Source organism: Nuphar pumila, chromosome 2 (assembly GCF_984573655.1).
Source record: "Nuphar pumila chromosome 2, dmNupPumi1.hap1.1, whole genome shotgun sequence".
Classification (NCBI taxonomy): Eukaryota; Viridiplantae; Streptophyta; class Magnoliopsida; order Nymphaeales; family Nymphaeaceae; genus Nuphar; species Nuphar pumila.
Window position 1 is genome coordinate 10,818,306 of NC_143250.1, and position 20,773 is coordinate 10,839,078.

Sequence of the window (20,773 nt, forward strand, 5' to 3'; positions counted from 1 at the left end):
CTTGAATAACTTGGCTGAAAAGATGTGTGATCCATTTGCCTCACAGTTAACTTGGGGGACGTTGCAGTTGATGCTAACTACTTGAAGTGGGGAACGTGGTGGCTGCAGAGATCAACTTCATTTGCTGATAATAATGCTAATATTTTTCCAGAGGTTTTTTCCCAAAGGGATAATAATGCTGGTATATTGTTTGTGAAATGGTAATGGATTTGGCAACAACGTCCTCGTGAGGAGGTTTTTGAAATCCACCCATTTATAACACCATCTCTCCTCTCAAGACCACTCCCATCTGGGTCACCCCTCCCAAAAAGGTGTCTCCAATCAACAGAGACACTTGGGGTGTGTTTTCATCCCATGAAAGAAGGTGCTGCAGATCGGACCAACCCCCATGGGAAATGAATCCGTGGAAAGGGGGGGTTCAGCATGTAAAATGGGCGCTGCTTTACTCAAGGAAAGCAACTCCCATGATTGCATTGCATCGTAGCCTGCAGAAATGGCATGTGCACCTATGCATTTCTGCAGAATCTGCCTACTTTCCCTTCTATTAGGTGTGGTTTGTTTCATTCCCACCAATAAGAAAAGCATCCCCATGATGGAAAGGCCCTCCCATGTGTGAAAAGTTCCTTGTGTTTCGTAAGGGGGGGGGGGGGGAGGGGGGAGGAATGGATTCTTGTGTAAAATATATGGTCAATGTTAAAAGAAACTCTTATGGACTGTGGGCTTTACAGGAAAACAAGGTTGGCATGTTTGTTTCACCTGCGATCAAAAATAGAGGGTTTCATACGTAAACCCTCCATTTTTCATGTGTAAAATGAGGAAAACAAACAAAGCCTTTAGAGTAAGTTCATGTGTCATGGAAAATGGCTGCTTTCCACGGAAATGCATCGACTGGCATGGGTTTTCGTGGTCCCACCATGACAACACAAACAACAGAAACAGCTGTTTTTGCAGAAAACCCTCGATGGGCGGGACAAAAATACACGCTCGAGGTAGATTTTCCGTGAAAACGGTTCCCGTGAAGGGGTCCGATTTCATTTCCGCGGCAAGGGTTTCCATCGAAAAGGGTGCCGTGACACGCAAACGCCCTCTTTGGATTTGGTGAATCCCTAGTCACCGCTCCCAACTAGGGTTCCCAAACAGAGCCTAACTTTGAATCATAATTTAATTTTGGCAAATCGATCGTCTTTATTTTCTGAATCATGATAATGACATTTTTGCTGATGTTGTCTTGACCTTGATCTCTGAAATCAACGATGATGCTTTGGAATTTTTGAGTTGAACAATTTAAAAATGCTTTCAGATCAATTTTGATCCAAATCAGAGCTAGATCCCAACGGTGACTCGATTAACTGAATCCGGCTCTAATCAGAATGCACATTCGGATTCAAATATGGAAATAATGCCAGTTTCGGGTTGGATATATGACCGAGTCGTTCCTGCTTGCACTCCCAAATGACGTTGAGATTTGTGATACCACCATGCTCGACCCTGTGCAAACCCAGGGTCCAGACCCGAACCGGAAAAAAATAATTACCCGAACTGAGCCTCCCCTCAAAAAGACTCCCTTCTACATCGGACGGCTCAGCTTTCATCATCACCACCATCGGACGTTCGTCCCTCCCTCGTCTCCCTCTGCCGCCCTCTGCCGCCACCACTGCCATTTTCAGGTGGCCGGCGACGGAGGACGAAACGGAGGAGGAGGAGGATCGGGGAAGAAACCTCTCTCGACATTGAGGGGATGGCAGTTTTCCGGGCGGTATCTCCTCCGCTAGTGGTTTCGCAGACAATGGGGCCTGGGAAAAGGGGGATACCGCCGGACGACAAAGAGCCTACCGGAGTGCCAAGGCCGGCCAAATAAGTGTGGTTCCAGCGGAGAGGGCGAAAAATCTGGGGAAGATGGGGAAAGAAGGGAGGGATCGCCACGGGTTTGAATAAGGCGTTGGGGAGGACTCTGAGCTTGAAGGAAAGGTGGGTTCTTTGTGAAGGATTTGGTCTATGCGGTCATAGTGGTTCCAATTTCGGAGGGTTCCGGCAATACTAAGGCCCTGTTTGGAAACTAGGCGTCGGAGGTAGCCGGAGTGGGAAGTGGGGCGCCAAAGTTGTTTGGGATGGATGCAGTTATAGGAAATGATGGAACTGGGGTGGTATTTGACACCTCCAGTTTCACATCCCACCTAGATGAGGTGGTAATTACCAAATACTACACCAGTTCCCACACTGATGACTGCTCCGACGACCTTCCCAATGCTCTTCCAGTTTTAATTTCAGCTTTTCAGCTGCACAAGTGGAAGCTATAAATTCCCAGCTGAACCTTTCTACTTATTCCAAACAACCATGTGGATTTGCTAAAACCACAAATTTTAGGGATTCCATAACTGCATCCTTAGCTGCCACTGACTGGCAGTTTCCAACCATGTAGAAGGGTCGAGCGTCGGCCTAGAGGTTGAAGGAATGATCAAGGTAGTGATTTTGCTTCCTGTTGGTAGACTGCATTTTACTTGTTTTCCTTTTATTTTGGGTCTGCTTATTGATTTCTTAGTTGTGATGCCGCTGGGATTGTGTATATTTGTTTGATTTTAGGTAATGCAGGGGAATTTTCCAAGGGGAGACTATTCTGCATCAAACAGTTGAATCCCAAAAGTTTGATTCTTATCGGCTTATACGAAGTGTTTTCCCTTCAAATTGGGCACCAGAGAGAGAAATGCAAAGAAAACATCTTGCTGTTAATGACTTTCTGAACTGTCTGTTGCTTCTTTCCAGTGTTAACTTTGTTTCACCACCAATAGCTAATACAGTGAATTCAGCAAACAGTTAAAGAGCCGGGAAAAACCGTTAGATGTGTTCAGCATGCTCGATTTAGTGGGAATTTAGTCTTGGAACATGTTTTTTGGAGGAAAAATGTATTTTTATGAGCCGGGAAAAATTGATGCCTTCATAGCCATTGATTTTGGATCACTGGAAAAACTTGTATACAGGTTACATTTCAGTCATCCAAAATCCGGTTCCCATTAAACAAAACCTATAGATCACAAGAAAAATATCAAAAATTATGATTTTTAAGGAGCCCAACAGGGCAGAACGAGCACATATGAATATATATATATATATATATATATATATATATATATATATATATATATATATATATATATATATTCATATGTGCTCGTTCTGCCCTGTTGGGCTCCTTAAAAATCATAATTTATATATATATATATATATATATATATATATAGAGAGAGAGAGAGAGAGAAACCCGTATCTTCCAACGGGTTTTCCTTTGAACTCTTTCGAACACGCGGTGTAACGCCGCGCATTCTTTTTTTTTTCGAAAAAACAAGATTTAGAGGTGGTTTTGCTAAATCTCTGTTCTCCATCCAGAGATTTAGCGGCGGTCACAAAGAAAACGATGCAGTGTCGCCATTTGATCGTGCGCGATCAACGGCAAACGGCCAGGCTTCCTCCACTTATCTTCAAACACTTTATGTTTGAAGATGCGGGTTACTATATATATGGGGGAGAAGGATGTGGACGTGGTGAATTACCACCTTCATGTGTCTTTGATCAACCTAGAGGACCAGTTACCCTTAGCACAGTGTCTAGCGGTTGGGCATGTACATGGTTTGTAGACTTAGCCTCAGCCTACTTTTAGAGTATGGGGTTAAGCCTAAATGACTCTTGTACTACTAACTAACATAGTCATGATCAAGTACTAGTGTCTAACTCATAGTTATTGGAAGCTAGGATGCTATATGGGGGAAGCTCGCTTTCTCAAAAGCGCACTTCAGGAAACTCCTTGTTTCCCTGAAAGAAAGGAAAGATTTGAGAAAATGGCTTCCGAAATATGAGAAACCTGTTTCTCTTTAGTGGGAAGACCGTTTCTCGCTCATTTCTCAAATTGATTCCTCTCGTTTTCTTTTTCGAACATGGTTTAAGAATGGGGATATACAGCTTTTTTAATCCATTTATTCTCTAATAGAACTCAGTGAGCACCAGTGAGCATTGAATGAAATTTTTTTTATTATTGTTTTCATATCATAACTATGGTAGTTGTGGCATCTCCTTCATCATTAGCATGTTTAAACTTTGAATGGAGTCGGTTTGTTTGCATATCTGCAGAACATTGTTGGGATACTTTAATAGATTTTCCATTGATGCAGCAAATCAGAAATGATCAGGAGAAGTTTTGAGAGAGGGAAGGCAGGGGGGGGGGGGGGGGCTCCATTGGCTTGGTAGATTTTTTTTTTTGAGCCCCCCATGCATGAGAAGTCAATTGAAGGTTAAGTTGGGGGAGTGAAGGGTTTAGCTGGAAGCTGAAACAAGCAACCAACTGGTCCATTTAATATTTGATGACTAATAATTTAATCATCACAATATGGTCACTGAAGCACTCACTGGTCACTACTCAATGGTGCTCTAACTTTGACTATATTGAAGATGCAAATGAGTCAAGTTCCATCATATTGCTATTCATATGGTTTCAATGGTATTCCACCAAACACTTAAAACTGGGGATTTTTTGGCATTTGCATCCAGTGGGGCAACATAAACCCCCATCTCCACCACCTCCTTCATCAAAACCCCAACTTAGTGAAAGCCCCATTTGGCCAAATCTTACCATAGGCTCGTATTTCCCTGCTTCTCAAACACTTCAAAAACTAAAAGCAGCATCAGAATCAAAGCCAAAGGCAGCAAACACAGGAAGGAGACTTGTGTGGTGATGGTTGTGTGATGAAGATAATTGTATGGTGCTTGTGGCCTTTTTTTTATGATTTATTTATTTATTTATTTATTTATTTATTTTTGTCTTGTGTGGTGATGGAGGTGGTGGTGTCTTGTGTGGTGATGATGGTGGTCAAGGTGAGGGTAATGAACGAGGTGTGGTGGCGATGAAGATGGTGGTTGCTCAAAATAATTCAATACTATTTCATTACGTGCATGCATTTCTTGCCTTATGTTGTTTCCTGTATGTGTACCTGTAATGCTCAGAAAATTTGATAGTAGAGCCAAGGTCATAGAGAACAAGACAGACAATGATGAGTAGGTATTGTCAGGGGTAGCTGTTGAGAGTTTTGGTCAAGGATATAACCTATTGATTCCTGAACTGAACTTGCCTTACCTTACCTGAAAGTGGTCAAATGATTTTCGTCTAAATGCAAATATATAGATTATATGAGTTTAGCGTGCTCTCATCTGTCCTTCACTAAGAATTTTAATAGTTGTTGTACTTGATGCACTTTCTTCATTAAAAGTTCGATTAATCTCATCAAAACTTACTGATCTGCTATGTATCACTGCTTATGCTTATGCACAATTTCTTCAGCTTCAAGTGCATGATGAGACACTGTCACATGTCACAAGCATGGACTTTGAAGCCCAAGCAGCAAAAAAGGCTCTAATGCTTGCTGGTCAAGATGTTGGCATTGCGCTCAATCTTTTGGTAGAACAGAAAGTATGAAAACAGCTCTGAGTGGGGCCAAGTATGAAACAAGGTGAAGACTCAAGGCAAGGCCTGCATTCCTATTTCCCTTTTTTCCCATTCATTGGTATGTTTTCTTTTCTGTTCCTCTGAACCACATCTTTAGGAAACAAATAATTCACAGGTTGACCCCCAAAGCAATAGCCAATGTAGACAAGTTGACTGTGCTCACCTCTCTTGGGTAAGCATTGATGTTTTTATCCAACTGGTGACATTGCTAGTTTCTTTACCCTGAAACCACATTTTCCAATTCAGGTTCCAATTTATTGTTATACAACACTGATGCTGTATGATGTTAAATCTATACTTTCAACATCATCTTAACAGCACTCTGATAAGGACCTGGAAAGGCAAAAAGAGATTTCTGAGGACTAAAATGTGAAAAAAGGTGTGAACATGTGCCTCCCTCTTACAATATCTCGAAGTAATAGTCTTTTGTTTTCTTCTCTTAGTATATAATTCAATAATTTCTTTGTTACTGATCACATGTTTTTGCTCAATCAGCAATTGCAAAAATGTTGTATGGAATCCCCGCTTTGACGGTGTGTTTTGAATATGATCAAGGTGTTTATATGCCAGCAATTGTAACAAATCAGCATCATTAAATTGCTTGGCATTTGAATGCAAGATTAGTATCTGTGAATTCTTTTTCCCTAAAGCAGCACTAAATGAACGAGTATTCTGTTGTGGATACTCCCAAAATCCATGTTAAACATGGATCAATATTAAATGCAAGTTTCTGAGGTTTGAGGTGTTGCACTTCTTCCAAACCACCCTTAAAGAGAAATTTTTAGTACAATACTTGCGAATTTATCAATATCCTGTATTGCCTGTTTCTGTCTGAGTGTCTGGTAGTTCTAGTAAGCACACGATCCATAAAAGGCTGTGTGATCAAGTGCTAGTGAACATCTGCACAAGCTATCTGAATTAATTGGTTTCTATTTGTAGGCTGAAATTGTCAGTCTGCAGGCTGCCTTTATTATTGTTTACCTGACCAAAGATTACAAATTTTCCATATTTCAACAAATGCATTTGTTTCATCTTTTGAATTTCTTGCAAATTGAATTGTGTATTTTTCATTCTCAAGTTTTTAACAGTTCACTTTATTGGCCAAAATCATCTTTCTCCCTGTGGAAGTTTCTTAGCATAAATGAGTTCTTGAAGATTCTGGTCAGTTTCCCATGGTGTCTGTCCACCAAGTGAAACAAACAGTCCGGCAGCCCCCTCTATTGAAGATCCTGGTCAGTTTCTCACACTGGGAGGCAAGTAAGCAACCACAGACTGCAGGTATTTTGTCTTTCAACAGCACCCTTTGTTTAGTTTTCTTGTTTCTGGATTAGTGAAATGAACAAATGGAGTTCAAGAGAGAAAAAGAAGCTTTTATGTGTTGTATTTAATGATGATGAACATTTTCTTTTCCCATGCATTTCTAGAAATGATGTACAATTAGGCATCTCAACTCCTGCTTGTAGTTTTCTTTTTTTGTTCACATTGGCACGCTTTGTAACGACTCCAACTCATACCCCTTCAAAACGCGGATTTTTTTTTAAATCAATTGCGGAAACCTTCCCAGAAACCCAAGGCCTTTACAGTTTCACTCCCAATTAGATAAAACAACCAACCACAATAGAGCTTACAATTATCATCCATACCAAACCAATCCTTTATTGAAATTGATGCAGCCTTCAAAGGGTTGTGATAAGAGCAATGAAGACACGGCTTGTCGATGTGCACTCCAGTTCCCGTGTAACCTTGATGAAGGCTAGACAGGCACGACTGTGTATAGTCGGATGCTGAACAGGCTTAAAAGCAATAAATCTCACCCAAATGGTGAGTTGAAACTTATTTTATTAAATACCCAATGTCACTGGCAGATTGCTGATAAACAAGTTGAATAAAAAATGTAAACAACTAACTGTAATGGAAAAAGAACGAATGACAGGGAAAAGGAAAACAAGGCTGCTGAGAAAAGAAAAATAAACTGTAGTGATTCTCCAAAGACTGCCCTTCGCAGCCCTATGTCGTGCTTTTTTAAAGATGGTCACTGGATCCGGGTCCGGACCCGGACCCAGACCCGAGAAGGCTTCAATTCGGGACTGGATCGGTGCTGAGTCGGGTCTTCCCTTTTCTGGAGTAGGTGCGCGTTATCTTCCTGCATCGAGTCAACTCACCTGGGGTCGGACCCTGCTGCTGGGTCCGATCGTCTATTCCAACTGGTGGGTCGGGTACCCTGGCCGTGCCAGGGTCACATGGTACTGGTACTGGTACCGCCTGCCCTGCATCATTCTCCCCTAGTTGGGAAGAAGTCGGCTCCGATGACTTGTTTCCACAGTAAGCATATAGATCAGACACATTGAAAATCGGGGAAATGTTCCAATCGTGAGGCAGTTCTATAAGGTAGGCATTCGAACCTAAACGTCGTAGGACCTGGAAGGGACCATATTTCTTAGGACTCAGTTTATTATAAGTGCCCACGGGAAAACGCTCAGGACGCAGGTAAACCCAAACAAACTGACCAAGTTGAAACTGAATGTCGCGACGACCTTTGTCAACGAAGGCTTTGTACGCTTCGTAACTCTCAATGAGTTTGGCTCGGACTTGCCTATGTATATCACGCATGTATTCAACGGCATCAAAGGCGTCTGGGGCGGGGTCAGGGAGATTGGACACTGGAGCTAGATCGACGACATGAGTGGGTGACCGACCATAAACCACTTGAAAAGGAGACTTGCCCGTGGACCTATTGATGGAACTATTATACGCAAACTCAGCTTGAGGCAAGACTAGATCCCAGGTTTTAACATTTTCCCCTACTAGGCTCCGTAACAAGTTTCCTAAGGTGCGGTTCACAACTTCGGTTTGGCCATCGGTCTGGGGGTGGTACGCACTACTGAACTGAAGCTTGGTCTTCAATAAAGCCCACAACGATTTCCAAAAGTGGCTCATAAAACGCGTGTCACGATCAGAGGTGATTGTGTGGGGTAGACCATGGAAGCGAGCGACGTCCTTGAAATAATAGGACGCTATTAAAGAGGCATCGGTGGTTCGCTTACACGGGACAAAAATAGCCATTTTGGAGAACCGATCAACAACGACTAAAATTGAATCAAAACGATGTGGCGTTCTTGGGAGGCCCACGATAAAATCCATGGATACGTGCTCCCACGGCCGTTCAGGAATGGGTAACGGAGTATACAGACCACTGTTCTGACGATGACCCTTGGACACTTGACACACATGACACCCTTGGATGAACTTGACAACATCTTTGCGCATTTTGGGCCAAAAGTATTGTTCATCTAACAGAGTGAATGTCTTATCATGCCCGAAATGCCCTGCTAACCCTCCTTCATGTAATTCAGAAATCAACTGAAGCCTAAGAGAGACATCAGGCACACATAATTTGTTCCCACAGAAGAGGTAACCATTATGAATACTAAAACGGGGGTCGAGGGTGCGATCTGAAGAGATGCACCCCTCCCAGACTTGTTGAAAATCCGGGTCCGTGGGATATAATTCTTTGCACTGTCCGAACCCAACAACCTGCACTGACATGGTCATCAGGAGGTTGTTCTTCCTACTAAGAGCGTCAGCCACCTTGTTCAGGGTACCAGATTGATGGCGAATTGAAAATGTATACTCTTGCAAGAAGCTGACCCACTTAGCATGACGAGCACTCAACTTCTTTTGACTATTCAGATACTTCAATGCCTCATGGTCCGTGTACAAGACAAATTCCTTATAAATGAGATAATGTCTCCAATAACGAAGGGCTTGTACAACGGCATAAAACTCAACATCGTAAGTGGAATACTGACACCTGGCATGCGTCAGCTTCTCACTAAAGAAGGCAACAGGTCTGCGATTTTGACTAAAGACTGCGCCAATTCCCACCTTGGAGGCATCACACTCAACCTCAAAGACTGCACTAAAATCAGGAAGGGATAAGACAGGGGCACTGGTCATTTTCTCTTTGATGATCGTAAAGGCTTTTCCCGCAGCAGGCGTCCATTGAAAACTAGTACCCTTGAGGCACTCCGTGATGGGGGCCATGAGGGTGCTGAAGTTTCTCACGAAACGTCGGTAAAAAGTGGCTAATTCGTGAAAACTACGGATCTCTCCAATAGTCTTTGGGATAGGCCAATCGACAATCGCACGAACTTTCGCGGGGTCTACCTTAACTCCATTAGATGACACAATAAAGCCTAGGAATATGACACTGGACGTCATGAACTCACACTTCTTCGCATTGACATACAATTTTTCTCTCCTTAAAATTTCTAAGACCTGACGCAGGTGACTCAAATGGTCAGACAAAGATGAACTATAAATCAAAATATCATCAAAATATACCACGACAAACTTCCCTATACAAGGGCGTAGCACTTGGGTCATCATATTCATGAAAGTACTTGGGGCATTGGATAGTCCAAATGGCATGACTAACCACTCATACAACCCATCACGTGTCTTGAATGTCGTCTTCCACTCATCCCCCTCTCGGATACGAATCTGGTGATACCCACTTTTTAAATCAATTTTGGAGAAAATGGAAGCACCAGCCAACATATCGAACATATCATCCAAACGAGGGATGGGAAAACGGTATTTGACAGTGATACGGTTTATGGCTTGACTATCTACACACATGCGCATGGACCCATCTTTCTTAGGGGTGAGCAAGGCGGGTACCGCGCAAGGGCTCACGCTTTCACGAATAAAGCCCTTTTGCAGTAACTCCTGGACTTGTCTCAACAACTCGGCATGCTCGGAGGGGTTCATACGATATGCGGGGAGATTGGGGAGACTCGACCCTGGCACAAAATCAATAGCATGCTGCACGACACGCATGGAAGGAAGACCATCTGGAAGGTCATCTGGCATAATGTCGCTAAACTCATCAATAAGGGGTTTGATGTCCGTAGGAACTGGTAACGACGTACTCACTGAGGGTTTAGCCACCACAGCATAACAATAACCATCCTCCTGACACTGGTTCAAGAAAGATCGGTAGGATAGTCCGGCCAGCCGGGGAACTCGCTCAGGCTTATCTACCATGGGAAACCCCATCTCCTTGATGGGGAGAAGGATTATCTTATGACCCTTAAAGATGAACGAGTACGTGTTCCTACGACCATCATGAATGGTTTTGCGATCAAACTGCCAAGGACGTCCCAACAGGATGTGACACGCACTCATAGGGGCTATATCACACCACACCTCGTTGTGGTAGTGCTCCTCCATGGAGAATCGGACTAAACAACGTTGGGTGATGGGAAGCTCATTTCCTTTCTTGAACCACGCCATCTTGTAGGGGTGAGACAGTTTCTCGGTTCTCAGATTCAAGGTAGACACAACACTCTCGGACACCATGTTCTCACAAGCACCGGTGTCGATAATAACATCACATGCATGACCCTCACAGTTGCATCAGGTTCTAAAGATATTGTTCCGTAGCCATTCGGCAGGGGTCGACTCTCGGGGTGCGGTCAAGACATGGCGGATGGATAATAGGTTGTCGACATTGCCGTCGAACTCTACGACTTTCCTCTCATCCTCCTCATCGACCAAAGACTCACTCTCACTCTCGGATGTTGACTCCACAATACCTTCGACGAGATGGGTGTTTTTGCCCACAGTGGGGCACCTAGACGCGACATGCCCTAGCTCCTGACACCTAAAACAACGGATGGTAGACTCACTAGGTTTGGTTTTAGACCGGGTATTGAATGCGGGTTCGGATGGGTCAGGTCTACTAACTTCTGCTCTAGGGGTAGACTTTGAGTCCTTCCTAGGGGAGCTCGCTCCCCTGGTTGGAAAACTCGACTTGGGTCGACTGGACTGTTCACTACGGGAGGTTCTATATTCCTGCCTCTGTTTCAACTTTTCCTCGACGTTCATGGCATAACTGCTGGCCTGATCTAATGTCTCAACCGTGATACAACTAAAGTCGTCAGAAATAACAGGACGGAGACCAGAGATGTACCTCGTGACCTGTTGGCGGGCAGTTTCCTCGATTTGCACCCGTAGAGAAAGACGATGGAACTCGGCAGTATACTCTGCCACAGTACGAGTGCCTTGACGCAGGGTTAGATACTCCTTGTAGGCTCTCTCAGCACGAATTTTGATTGCATCAATCTTTGCATCTCCTCCCACGACTGTACACGCTCTAGCCCCTGCCGCTCCCTCGATCGTTGCAGCTCCACCCACCATGTCTGTGCTAATCCTCTCAACTGAGTAGACGCTAAAGAGACACGACGGTGCTCGGCTACGGTGTGGTAGTCAAAGAAAAACTGCACGGCATAAGACCAGTCGAAGAACTGCTCTGCGTCGAACCACCCTGCAAACTCCGGGAGGTCCAGTTTCACCCCATAAGTGGAGGGATGCTCCACTGCTCTTTGTTGACGAGCCTCTACCATTCCTGCAGGATACTCGCTCCAGAACGCATCGTCGTCCCATGCTGCTTCATTGTCCTCTATGTGGTACTGCTCGCCTGGATGCTGGTGCTGACGAACTCCACCGAGGGGTGGTCGACGCTCAGGTCGCGCCGCTCCCTGCTGAAATTGTTGCGGCCGGGTTTGCCTACGGGCGGGGGCCGTTTGTGGTTGTCGTTGTGGCAGGCACTGGTATGTAAGGGGGTCCTACTAAAGGTGGGGGGTTGTGTTGGGTCTCTGGCTCTAAGTGGGTAGGAAAGGGGTAGTAAGGGTTTGGGTTATGATAAGGGTGTAGGGTCGGGCGAGGTACTGGGTTTTGGATCGGGAAGGGGTTATTGGGTTGGTTAGAGTTCGGGTATCTAGTTGGGTTGGGGTAGGACTGGGATGGTTCACTCAACTGGATATGGATCGGGCCTAATCCTAAACTACTTGTCGGACCCAGATTTGGGTAGGTCGGATCGGGGATCGAGTTGTGGGGATAAAAGGTTTTGTTCGAACTCGATCCACGGTCCATATGAGTATGGGTCTAGTTTTGACCCGACTCAAGATCAAGCTAGAGTTCCGTCCGGGTCCGATACAAGTTCGGGTCGGTATGGGATCTATTTTGGGGTTCAAAAATCACGGGTTGGGTCGGGTTCGGAGCGAACTGCGAACCAAACCCAACTGGGTAGGTTGGGTATGGGGCTGCTAGACCCGGACCCGCTCCTGAGAACCCAAAGGGTGGTCCTCGGTAATCGGGTCCGGACCCGAATAAAATAATCTCCTGACCGATCCCTGAGGGTTCAGGTCCGGACCACAGGGGATCGGTCCCCTTAGTCTTCGAGCTGCCGGCAACCACAACTTCGCGCGCAGGTGCCGGGAGGGTTGACAGACCCCTCCCTGCACGAGCTGACGCTGGCACACCCACTGCCTGATTCGGCGTCAAACTCGGGTCATGCAGGTCAGGTCCAGCCTGCATTCCCAAGTGTGTGGGTCGATGCCAGGCCTGCGGGTTTGCGCCAGTGAGGGGAGGATCTCCAAAAGGCTCGGGGGTCGGCTGCATCGCAGGCGCACCATAGTTCGGGGGGGCGTACCTTGCTGACGCGCCTCTCGACAGACAGTCCGGCGCAGGCCTTCCCCAAAACCCTCCTGAGATACCGCAGGCTGAGGACCCACTTGGGCTGGGTCGATCATTGCAGCCGTGAGGATACCAGCGTCGCCCACGGTGGTATCCACTGGTTGGGTCGTCGCTGGGTTCGATCCTGCGGTCGATTCGATGGCGACGAGTCGACAGTCAATCCCATCCATCTTTTTTGTGATTTCAGCCATCTCTTTGTTCATGCGCAGCATATTTTCCTGCATCTTTGTCATCATCTCCATCATGCGCATCATTGGGTCCTCGGTAGCGACTTCTTCTCGTTCCTTGCCGCGTGTCGGGTCGTCCCTCGCCTCTTGAGCCATGCGGCTGCTGAAGGAGGAGGCCTGGGCTCTGATACCAAGTTGATGCAGCCTTCAAAGGGCTGTGATAAGAGCAGTGAAGACACGGCTTGTCGATGTGCACTCCAGTTCCCGCGTAACCTTAATGAAGGCTGGGCAGGCACGACTGTGTATAGTCGGATGCTGAACAGGCTTAAAAGCAATAAATCTCACCCAAATGGTGAGTTGAAACTTATTTTATTAAATACCCAATGTCATTGGCAGATTGCTGATAAACAAGTTGAATAAAAAATATAAACAACTAACTGTAATGGAAAAAGAACGAATGACAGGGAAAAGGAAAACAAGGCTGCTGAGAAAAGAAAAATAAACTGTAGTGATTCTCCAAAGCCTGCCCTCTGCAGCCCTAAGTCGTGCTTTTTTAAAGATGGTCACTGGACCCGGACCCGGACCCGGACCCGGACCCAGACCCGAGAAGGCTTCAATTCGGGACTGGATCGGTGCTGAGCCGGGTCTTCCCTTTTCTGGAGTAGGTGCGCGTTATCTTCCTGCATCGAGTTAACTCACCTGGGGTCAGACCCTACTGCTGGGTCCGATCGTCCATTCCAACTGGTGGGTCGAGTACCCTGGCCGTGTCAAGGTCACATGGTACTGGTACTGGTACTAGTACCGCCTGCCCTGCATCAGAAATAATAAGTGATAAGTCTCGAGACAATTGCATAAATGAAATTGAGTGTGCAATAACAACTAAATGAAACGAAAAGGAAATAAAAGAAGACTGAGTCACGCTCTTCATTTGTGATCTGTCTAGCAAGTGTGTGACACTCGTAACTTCCCCAGAAGTCAGTCGCTTCACTGATCACCTGTGGTTGCGAAAAACCACAGAAAGAGGGTGTCAGAAATTCGAAGAATTCTGCGTACGAATCCCTCTAATGAAATAAATGAGCATAAAGAACACAGATAAGATTTCATGCAATAATTAAGATGAATGCAACTATGACAATTACATAATTCAAATAAGCATTCATACAACATGGAGCATTTATTAAGCATAAAAGAACATTAATTAATAACAGGAATCACAATTTAAGTAAGCAGTATTAATTAATAACAAAAATCACAATTTAAGTAAGCAGAACATTTAATATGCTTTAGGGAACAAATTATGCATCCACCAACATTCAACAGGTAAGGGAATAAGTAAATATGCATGATCTAATGCATAACAGGAATATGCATGATTTATGTGCAATGCATGAATATTTTATTATATTTCATTAAAGTTTTTTTTTCCATATGCATGCCCTATTAAATGCATGCAATTCAAGTTCCTCTTTTTAATTACCGTTGCCCGCGGATACACCACACGGGTACAATTTCTCGAGGTCAAGTTAGGTTTCCAAGGTAGCTTAACACACAAGTTGTATTTTATTACTGGGTTCCAAACTTGGCCCTTGATCGAATCACTTTCGAATTATTAGACCTTCACATCTAATGTCGGGACACTAAGGACCTCCACATCCAATAGTGTCACTTTCTTGTTATACCAAAACAACAGTTGTATTGAATACACCACCCCCAAGTAAAGTGGTGGACTCTCCCTAAAACCGTGGCTAAGAAAAATAATCTCAATATCGGGTTCAGAGGTCAAAGTAAAACACACAGAGTTTTTGTATCCTCGTGGTCCCCCAAAACCGAACCTCTAAGATGCTCATTCTTTCGATGGAAGATCTCAGTTCATATATTACACTATTCTTATTTATTCTATTTTTATTAAAAGCCAATTATTAAGTTCTGCAATTTAGTATGCAAAAGCAAGGCAACAACTTGCATCTACCCCTGCGAGAGTCATCACGGGACTCCCGCCCGTGAAAACACATAGAACAGTGTGAACATAATACAATAAAAATAAATATGATTTTTGCGATGCAAAACTTGAGATGATTAAAGAAAGAGCAATCAAAAGCTCAGACTTACCAAGCCCACGATGATTCATTTCGATCATCAATGCACCATACGCAAAAACCATAACAACATGCCATATCCAAAAATACATCACATGCTTTCTAAGTACACATCTATAATTGTATGTTTTAACTATGCGCGAGAGGCAAGAATATTTAAAAGTATTCTCATATTCAATTCACATGATAGTGACACATGCACACTTTCATGTAATGCACATATTCAGTCCATTGTATGCTTTCATTCACCATGCATAAATATGAGAAATACATATTTTTATTTAATGCATTTACTCATGGCGAATACATGTTTTCCATTCACATACTTACATCACATGCAAAACTTTCATTCATGAATCTTTTCACACAAGTAACTACTTGTGCAACTACATTTCAGATTTGTACATATTCACAAGATACCTATGTAGTTAGCACTACATTAGGACATTGATCATGCATCATTAGTTAATCACAGGCATGTGAAAAATTCAATTCTAGCATGCACACAGCTAAACCTTCATAATGGCAAAGATCTGAAAACATACCAAGACAGCACAACAACAACAACAACAACTACGCCTTCATCCCAAAACAATTGGGGTCAGCGATATAAACCAAAAAAGAAATTCATTTTGGGTCTTCCACAAGAATCCTTTTCCTCCAATCATTTCTATCCAATGCCATGTCGTCGGTGAGGTTCAAAGCATTCATATCCTTTCCTATCATCTCCATCCAAGTCTTCCTAAGCCTACCCCGACCTCTTTTAACTAATATATTTTCCCATTTCTCCAACCTTCTAACTGGAGCATCATTTGGCCTTCGCCGAATATGTCCAAACCACCGTAAACGATTCTCTCGCATCTTATTTTCAATGGGTGCAACACATCCATCTTACGTATCTCCTTGTTCCGAATCTTATCTTTTATTGTATTTCCACACATCCATCTAAGCATCCGCATCTCAGCTACACTCATTTTTTGAATATAATGTCTCTTGGCAGCCCAACATTCCGTACCATATAGTAAAGTGGGTCTAATAGTCGTCCTATAAAACTTTCCCTTCAACCGCAATGGCATTCTACGATCGCACAACACTCCAGTTGCACAGCACATAATACAAAAATCTGAAAATTTACTCTTTGCCAAACCAGGTTGGCTGAGTCAGCCCGTGCACAGTCCCAATTCGGGCTTGTGTGCACATACTGTCAGGGCATGCTGACAGCCCCAAAAAATAATATATATATATATATATATATATATATATATATATATATATATATATATATATATATATATATATATATATATATATATATATATTAACTCTCCCTTTTTTTCTAAGGACATGACCCACATAGCTCGTCCTGTCAGACTAGCTATGTGGGTCATGTCCTTAGAAAAAAACTCTTTTTTTTTGTAAGGCACTGTCAGCACCCAGTCAACTGGCTGGGCTCTGATCCAATCCAGCCGACTGAGTCAGCTGGGCCTGGCAAGGCACAACAGAGTGCAGGCTGAGCCTGCGCATCACCTGCTAGAGTCTGGCAGTCGGCTGAGTATCACTCGGCTGTCTGCAAGCCGGCCTATGCCCCAAAAACACTTTTTTTTTTGTTACCATGACCCAATCGACTGGGTCTGGTCTGCAGCCAATCCACCCAGCCGACCCAGTCGGCTGGGCCATTCCCTCAGCCCAGTCAACCCAGTCGGCTGGGCTGACTGCTTCAGGGACTCAGCCAACTATAGGTCGGCTGGCCCAGCAGTAACCCTAGACAACAATATACCTTGTTTTTTTTTTTAAAAAGGAAAACTATGCAAGCACTATACAAAATCATAAGCACTATACAAAATCATAGGCATGAAAAGCAAATTTTAGACAACATTAGATTTGTACCAGCATGCTTTTCCTTACAGGTTTTCTGAAAAAACCATGCGTACACCACGATTTCAACACAGCTTCATGCATTTGTTCAGTCCATGACATGATTCACCCTTAGAGATCGGTTTCCACAAAGACTAGGCATTAAACGGATGCATATACATCATTGAAAAAATCTGTTTTTAACACATAAATAAGTATACACAGAAATTTAGTTTTTGAAAGGTGAAAAAGTCAAAAACACATGCATGGAAAGGGATCCATAGATCCTATTTTGTATATCATAGAGTGATCACATAGATCTACTCTTTCACCATGATTTTTAACCATGGTGTAGCATAAGAATCGAATCGGTATTCGATTTATCACTTATGTCAAAAGAAGAACCCATACCTTTGATAGAAATTGAAAAATAGAGAAAATCAATGGTGGAAAAGGTGGCTGGACCGTTGGAGAAGAAGGTAATCCCTTCTTCTACTTCTTCTTCTTCTCTCTCTCTCTCTCCCTCTCCTCTTTTCCCTCTTTCTTCTTCTCTTTTTCTTTTTCTCTATCTCTCTTTTTTTCTAAATAAAGAGTGGGAGAGCGGATGACGCCCCCCCTCCCCCCTTTTTTCTCCAGCTCTCTGTAAGAGAGAGTTCCCAAAAGGTAGAACCAGAGTTACCGGAAGCTTCTTAGGTAGGTGGGAAGCTCGCTTCCCGGAAACTCGCTTCGGAAGCGCGATACTCCTCGCTTCCGAAACTTCATGGGAATCTCGATTCCCCCACGCTTCTTCTATGCTTCTCACACACATGGTCTATGCTTCCTATATGCTTTTCTCACGTTTCTTTTCATGTTTTTCATGTATTTTCTCTCACGCTTTTATTCACTTTCCATGTACTTTCTTTAAATTAGTAACCATCTTTGTTAGATTTTAACAAAAATTTAACTCTTTTACTGAAAAATCATGAAATACAAGAATGATCAATTTTATTTTAGTTTTTATTTGTTTCTTGTTCGATTCCTATTCAATTACCATATTGCTTCATTTTTTTTAATATTTTGCTTTTAAATTGATACTTCGCTTCCCGCTTCCTATAAATTTTAAAATGCTTCGCTTCTCGCTTCCGCTTCCCGTATGGTTTCCCGCTTCCGCTTCCTAGTTTGGCAACCTTGGGTAGAACTCTCCCTCTAGTTTCCTATTTTTTTGGAAATACTACCAAATGTTGACTTTTCAAAACAAAAACTTTCAATTCTTTTAAAATACTTTCCTAACCTCTCTTAAGCTGGAATAAGGACTCTTTCAAAGAGTCTTACTCAACTCCAAAAATAAAATTTGAAATTAATATTAATTAATTAATTAATTAATTGATATTAATTAATTAAAATTATCTAAAAACTTTCAAAAATTACCAAACTAACCCAAAAGGCTTCTCAACCTTAGTAGACTTCAAATTAAGGTTTTATATTGAATTTAAAGCTGGAAACGTTGGGCTTGGATTTAGATCCAGATCCGGGTCCAAAATCCAAACCCATACTCAAAATAAAAATGGATCAAGATCGGATTAAATCCATATTTAAGTAGGACTTAAATAAGACCCAAATCCATATTAGTTCAGATCGTACGCCTTGGATCCAACCCGATCCAACTCAGGATCTGTACCGACTAACTACTCAATTTTTTTTAAAATACAATTTTTGGCCCAACCGTAGCTTGAATTGAGAAAAATAAAATATTGTTGCGCTCAGAATTTCAAGACGCATCCAACGACATATTACACGAATATCAAATTCCGAATTTCACCCAAAAATAACCTGAAATTTGCTCGAATTTTGCTTGAATTTAAAGGTCAAAAATAAAACTTGTTCTCACGTTTCGATTGGCTCGTTTAGACCTAGGTGATGAGACCTGGGTCAATCCCAGACTCAAAAATATCAATCTAAAATTGAGGTTCAAACGATTTTTCTCTCAGACTTGGCCAAAATTTCGAAAATCTCATATTTAACTAAGTGTGAAAATATGCGATATTACACGCTTGACCTGTTTATGCCCAATTTTCCATGCACTTGTATTAGCCCTTGCATGCCTGTCCAATACAATATGATTTTTATTGTGAGGGTGTTCAGGTTGCTGGAGTCTTCATTCTTTACAGACCAAACATTTTGCTTTGACACCGATTAATCACCTGTTGTTGACAGAATAAATCCATGGATCGCATGTGAAGCCCTTCATGCAAATGAAAATGATATTGATTGAGCTTTACTTGATCCAATATTCAGTTATTCACGGAAATGCCTTACCTCCTGTCATCGGATCAGATAAACATGATGCTTGAGTGGATGGCCCTTCAAAGTGAGAATGGTGCTACGACAACTTAGTTTAATTCATTGTTTCCTTTCTTTCAAGTTTGAACACCTTATAATTAAGCTTAAAATATGAGAAGTTTGTGTTTTCTTCATTCCGTTGTATTGAAGTTGTGCCTCAAACAGGGGAAGGTGCCAGTTCTTCTAAGGACGGTGAGGCCAGTACATCTGAAGATTTTGAGTGCACTGTTGAGAGAGACCCAGAGATGAAAAACGAGTTTTACAGATGTCTCGGTGAATGTCCAGTATTAGATCTTGATTTCATACTAGAAGGGGTTACCATAAGAGAGTACATGTCACAAATTGATTCAGCATTAAGAGTGTATGTCCACTATTAGATCTTGCTTGTTTGTTGCTTTTTGGCATCTCTACACAGTTGATATTGTTTAAAAGTTTAATGTTTAAGAGAGAGAGAGAGACTTGGTGGGCTACAATTTATGTATGATGTAATTTAGTTCATTTGAAGAACTGAAATTATGTTTGTACAAATCTGTTTATGTTATGAAAGTTTGATTTTGAACATTGAAATTATCCAGGTTTACATGGAATGACACAATCAATATAAAATGCATGTTTTGCATGTTTTATTATGTGTGCAGGGTTTATAATCCCATCGAAAATGTACAGTAAAACAATACAAAAATTACTAAAACTATAGTGCCATTAATTGTCAACTGCCACTATAGTCTAACAATTGTTTTCAATGCGAAACAATATTTAGTGGCATTTAGATATGCCACTAGTGGCATTTAGATATGCCACTAAATATGTAATAGTAATTTTCTAGTGCCACTATTAATCTGGACGGACCACCCATACTTACAGGTTTAGTGGCATTATTAAATTGCCACTAAAGGTTGCTTGAATTGCCGCTATATCCCTTTGAATTGCCATTACCTATAGCGAGCAGACCTGCAGTGGTGAATGTGTGATTGTCACTCTGCAATTAGCTGCGATTTATTAGGTCTTTAGTGGCATTTTCTAATGCCACTAAGGATACCCTTTAACATCACATATAAATAAATAAGCAGATATTATATAAAATCACGCGACTCTTTTTGTAGAGTGGGTCTGTTCTGCGCTGGTTTCAAGATGGGTCAAGTTCGAGTTAGATTTGGGCTGGGAATACTTTAAACTTAAATTAGTAACCGTGCTCTCCACTATAGCAACGTGGGTTATCTAAGTAGTGATGGAAATGGATCATAGTTCTGACATGGATCTGACCCAAATTATGAATCTAGTATACACCTAAATCTATGTCAGATCCA

At 42.6% G+C, this 20,773-nt stretch overlaps 1 long non-coding RNA gene across 1 annotated transcript; it reads left to right on the forward strand.

Moving 5' to 3' along the window:
* The first annotated feature begins 5,785 nt into the window (after positions 1-5,785).
* Positions 5,786-19,897, forward strand: LOC149844734 (uncharacterized). The gene is made up of 4 exons (XR_016430410.1): positions 5,786-5,867; positions 6,617-6,766; positions 19,341-19,503; positions 19,632-19,897. It is a non-coding gene; the product is annotated as an uncharacterized LOC149844734 (long non-coding RNA).
* The last annotated feature ends 876 nt before the right edge of the window (positions 19,898-20,773 follow it).